This window comes from Silurus aristotelis, assembly GCF_946808225.1.
Source record: "Silurus aristotelis genome assembly, chromosome: 28".
NCBI lineage: Eukaryota > Metazoa > Chordata > Actinopteri > Siluriformes > Siluridae > Silurus > Silurus aristotelis.
Window position 1 is genome coordinate 17018824 of NC_139601.1, and position 5677 is coordinate 17024500.

Here is a 5677-nt window from a genome sequence, read left to right on the forward strand (position 1 = left end):
GCAGATCTTTAGAGGAATCCCTCAGGGAGGGTGCTCAAGGACCAGGCCCATTGGAGCCACTAGGAGGAGACAGACTCCATCCCAGCAAACTCTCTCCAGAATTTTCGACGCAGCATGATGGGGGATGGCGTACAGACACAGCCTTCAGCCTCGCCTGAGCCATGGGGTTGGAGGGGTAAGGAAGAACCAGAGGGGACAGTGCGATGTCTCTCCTGATGGGAACAAATCCCACTGGGCTTTGCCAAATTTCTCCCAAATCGACTCCACCACATGAGGGTTGAGCCACCATTCCCCGGGTCTCAACCCCTGCCTTGACAGGGTGTCTGCTGCTTTGTTTAACCGACCTGGGATGTAAGCTTCTCCCTGACAGTTTTCCCTCAGCCCACAGGAGCATCTGGTGTGGCAGCCTGTACAGGGGGAGCGAGCACAGACCTCCTTTATGGTTGATATATGAAACCACCAAGGTGTTCTACATAAGAAGCAGCACGTGATGATCTCTTAGGTACAGGAGAAATGCTCCAAAGCTAGAAGCACGGCCAGCATCTCTAGGTAATCTCTGAGCTCCTCGCAGGATCCCTGATCCTATTTTTGTACCTTCTGAAGAGAGGTGCTGGGTTGAGGCTGGGGCTTCGCTCAACAAGCATCCCCATTAGAGCGGCATGGAAGGTACTGCTGGAATGCTGCTGCTTTCTTTTTGCTCTCCTGAAACCTTTCGACCACTGTGTTAACAGAATTGCAGAAAAAGCCGTGTAGCTCTGTCTAGTGATAGTTCGCCCTATCACAGGGGGTAGAAACCCCCGAAAGGCATGCTTCCGAGCCTGTGAGCAAGTGCTAGACCTAGCAGGTGAGGTTGGAGAAAGGGACAAGCCCCAGGAACTGGCGCACCGCTCTGCCTCAGTGACAGTGGGGCCAGAACCGTGAGGAGCACGAGCACTCTCCACGTACAGTGCTCACATCTGGCTCCCTAGAGAACTGACTTAGCGTTTTCTGCTCCAAGGATTTTTTTTTTTTATGAAACAAATGATAGACAAACAATTCAACATGAAATACACACAGAACGCTTCATGAACAAACTGAAGGTGGTGCCAGCTTCACTCCATGTGCGTTTTATGGCTTCCTGGTCATGACGTTACCCCAACGGTGACATCCCGTGTCCAATTTTGACTGATTACACACAATATTTCAGAGTGTGGACACCACAGAAATGTTCTCAAAGTGTTGCCACACAGCTTGAGTTCCTGAAAGGGAACTATGTATGCCTTGGTGTATTCTATGATGTCTTGGAATGACCCTAATCGAAGTAAAATTATCATAATTATTTTTAGAACAATACATGCAAAAGTGCATTTTGAGATCAGAAATTTACAGCATTTATCACATTTTAATAACTTAGGTTCCTTTAAAGCTCTCCTACTTGTAAAATGAAGAATCACATGATGATTGTTTTTTTGTGTGTGTAGTGCGTTCTGGGTTCTTTTGTTTCCCAAAGGCATGGAATTCATTAAGGCTGGAGGCGTATTTTATTTTTTAACTATAAAAATATCAGTGCTGCCTGAACTGTAGTTCATTTTCCAATAATGTAGCAGAATTAGTTCAGTAGAAACATCTATGAGTGTCTTATTACAGTTACTCTTACAGAGATTAAAAAAATGGCTGTATTCATGAATATGACGGAGTTTAACGGTCTGATATATGTGAGCATTTCTCCTGTCCAGAGAGATCTGTATCTCCTGCAGTTTATATCTTACTGTACATGTGTTCAGCTGCTGTGGTTCTTCTAACAGTGTGTGGAAATCTGCTCGTCATCATCTCTGTTCTTCACTTCAAGCAGCTTCACACACCGACCAACATCCTCGTTCTCTCTCTGGCCGTGTCAGATTTCTTCATCGGTGCTTTAGTGATGCCCTCTGTGTTAATCTGGGCCATCGAGTCATGCTGGATCTTTGATACAGGCTACTGCATCAGTTTTTTGATGACTTCTTATGTTCTCACCGGTTTATCCATCTACAATGTTGCTCTGATCGCTGTGGATCGCTATCTGGCTCTTTCAAACCCTTTTCTCTACACTAACAATATCTGTAGAAGGACCATGAGCATCGTAGTGTTTTCCAATTGGTTTGGTTCTCTGTTGTATAACATTTTACTCTGTTATTTCAATGAAAGCTTCACAAATTCTATAATGTGTCCTGGAGAGTGTTTTCTTTTACTAAATAGGGTTTGGACTGTAATTGATCTTATGATAACATTTATCTTCCCACTTTCTGTCATAATCATATTGTACAGTCGGGTTTTTCTGATCGCTAAGAAACACGCCACTGCTATCAGAGAGCTTAATAATCACACACGACCTCAAACACAGAAAATCACCTCCCACTCCATGAAATCTGAGAAAAAAGCAGCCAAAGTTCTCGGGATTTTAGTGTCTGTGTTTCTGGCGTGTTTACTTCCATATTATATTTACACTTTATTAGGTAACGTTATTGGAATGCAGGCAGACACCTTTATGAAAGTCTTTATTGTGTTCTGTCTGAATTCCACCATTAATCCAATTATTTATGCTCTTTTTTACCCGTGGTTTAGGAGGTGCGTTAAATTAATCATAACTTTATTACTTATAACTAAATATTCTAAAAAGACTCAGTTAATAAATGTTCTTTCATGAATGTTTGTATTTGTGAGACAAAATGATTACATATTTTTTCCATAGATAAAATTTTAAAAATTAATTAACAGATATACAAATATATCAGTCAAGCAGTTATATTGGTTTAGACATTTTTATCGCAGGTTATAAATTATAACACCCATTATATAATGTGTTTAATGTATGCAAGTATAGTAACCTACTTGGATAACAAGTTAAACTTGATGTGGCATACAAAAGTAAAAAAAAAAAAAAAAAAAACATTTTTAATATATTATATTTTATAAGTATTCATTTTATTCAGTCCATCAAAATGACTTACTAAATTTTGGGATTTACTGACATTTATTGTGAATTTCCAGGTATGAATTTCTCTCGACTTATCCCAACCCCTGCAGATCTCAATACAAACAGTACATCTGGTAGCCGTATTCATGATCATAAATCAGCCGTGTTTATTATTAGAGTCCAAGTACTATAACCTCGTACTGATCAATTAGTGGTATTTAAGACCAGATTTATGTATTTAACCAGCTTTTATAGAAAGTCAGATTTATTTCAATTCTTAGTCTCCAGTCCAGGTTTATTGGAGAATAGCAGGTGCAGTTTTGCAAAGTGTGCAAACTTTTTGCAACGCAGCGAATTAGCTTGGCTAGAAACTGCATGGCATTTTCATTTTGCATAAAATGGTGTATAAAGTCAATCAGCATTCAGCATTAACATAGTATAATACTCAGCTTAGCAGAGAACTCGGTGTATGAAGTGAGTTCATAAAAAATCTAATAATCATGCATATGACACACTCATATTTTAAAGGCTGGAGAGCAGGCGAAGCTGATGGACGAGGTTAGAGCCTAGAAAAGAAAGCAAATATAAAACACAACTTGCTGGGGGAAAAGTTCACGGTGAGAGAACAATGGTGTCAGGTCCTGAGCAATAGGAAGGACCAGGTTCATCACCAGGAGAGAAAGAAGTGGTTAGAGAATAAGTGGAGGAAGGAGAGGCTCCAGCAGTAGTTCAGTTTTAGTTTGAGCAGCCAATGCACCGAACAACTTGCAGGCGACATGCTTCACCTATAATCAAACAGCGTACATGCACATATAATTCATATAATCAAAGTAAAATCATTAGTAGAAAGATACAAAAAATATATATATCTCGGCCCGACCCTTTAGCCCCAAGTCCGTGGTCCATTCCAACATGATTGGGCTCAGGGATCAAGTCAATGGAGTCATGCAATGGGTTGAAGAGACGCTAGGAGACTATCTTTCCCCAGGTGTGGCATCCTCGCTTAAGTCCCCGACACTACCCACCAAGTCCCTGCGTACTACGTCAGCGCTGGTGGGTAAGGCTTACAGTCTTGTCTTGATGGTGTCTTGATTGATCCTGCACACTGTAGAGCGAGGCTATATAATTCAGTTCGGGTTTCATCTTAGCTTGCCCCACTCTAGTGGGAATCGAGCAGGCTCTGGTCATAGAACCGGAAGTACATACCCTCCTGAGGAAGAAGGCCATCGAGGTGGTCCCTCCTTCAGACAGATAGTCCGGGTTCTGCAGCCGGTACTTCATAGTTCCTAGCGTCCTATCCTTGATCTACGTCAGCTGTACCACTCTTTGATGAGGCTCCAGTTCAACATGCTGACCCTTAAGCAGGTGGTGTCTCAGATCAAATCCGAGAACTGGTTTGTAACTGTAGATCTAAAGAATGCGTACTTTCATGTACCCATTCTCCCTTCGCGAAGTTCCTGAGGTTCGCTCTTGGTGTTAAAGGGTACCAATACCTGGGTCTTCTGTTCAGCCTTGCCTTATTACCCCGGAATCTTCATAAAATGTGTCGATGCGGCTCTGGCTCTCCTGAGACTTCAGGGCAACCGCATCCTCAATTATAATCAACAACTGGTTAACTGGTTAGCTCGATCAGAGCAGTAAGCGGTCTGGCATGTGATGTCGTTTTCGCTCAAAGGAAGAAACTGGAGTTTCAGCTGAATGCCGGGGAAGAGTGTGCTTTCTCCATCACATAGAACCACCTATCTTGGCGTCATATGCGATTCAACGACCATGTGTGCCCATCTTATTTTCTGCACGCATTGCGTCTATCCTTGTGACTGTCAGGAAGGTCAGAGAAGGGCAGTTACTCACTGTCAAGCAGGTTCAGAGACTGTTTGGGCTCATGGCGTCATTCCACTTAGCCTCCTGTACATGGGACCCCTTTGGTGGTGGCTCAGGACCCATGGGTTCTCACGAAAGGGCAATCCCTTCCGTACAATCAAGACAGCAATGCCTATGTGTCTTAGATGTATGGAGAGATCCCAGGTTTCTATCTTAAGGTTTCATGCTGGGAGTCGCCGAACGTCGCATAGTGCTAACGACAGATGCGTCCCTCACGGGGTGGGAAGCGGTCATGAGTGGCCATTCCGCGCAAGGTTAATGGGACAAGCCTAATCTACTATGGCACATCAATAGCTTGAGATGCTGGCTGTACTTCTGGCTCTGAAGAGTTTCCTCCAGTACCTCAGAGACCATCACGTGATGATTCTTTCGGACAACACTTCGGTGGTGTCATACATCAACCACCGGTTCTGCGCTCATGCCCCCTGTATAGGCTGGCATGCCAGATCCTCCTGTGGGCCCATGGGAAGCTCATCTCCCTGAGAGCAGCATATATCCCAGGCCGGTTGAATGCATAAATCAACCAAAAAACAGTCAGGCAGTGTGGAGACCCCTTGTTCAAATTGTTTGACATTTTTATTGCAGGTTATAAAACACATTACAACATTAAACAATGTGTATTATGTATGCAAGTATAGTGACCTCCTTGGATAACAAGTTAACTTGATGGGGCATTAATTTTTTTCATTCATTATCTCCCGCTTATCCGTAATTCGGGTCGCGGGGGCAGCAGTCTAAGCAGGCCCCCGCCTTCGACTGCTGCCCAATCCACACAGCACCGTCCCTTACGGTCCCTCCTGCAGGTGGTGAGCCCACGGGAAGGCGGCCCGACGTCACGGACCTTGATATTTCCCTCGTAAGGGA

The 5677-nt window shown here is 43.6% G+C and overlaps 1 pseudogene across 1 annotated transcript; it reads left to right on the forward strand.

Moving 5' to 3' along the window:
* Positions 1-1649: 1649 nt before the first annotated feature.
* Positions 1650-2662, forward strand: LOC310722319 (trace amine-associated receptor 13c pseudogene; annotated as a pseudogene). The gene has a single exon. The product of its transcript is annotated as a trace amine-associated receptor 13c pseudogene (transcript).
* The last annotated feature ends 3015 nt before the right edge of the window (positions 2663-5677 follow it).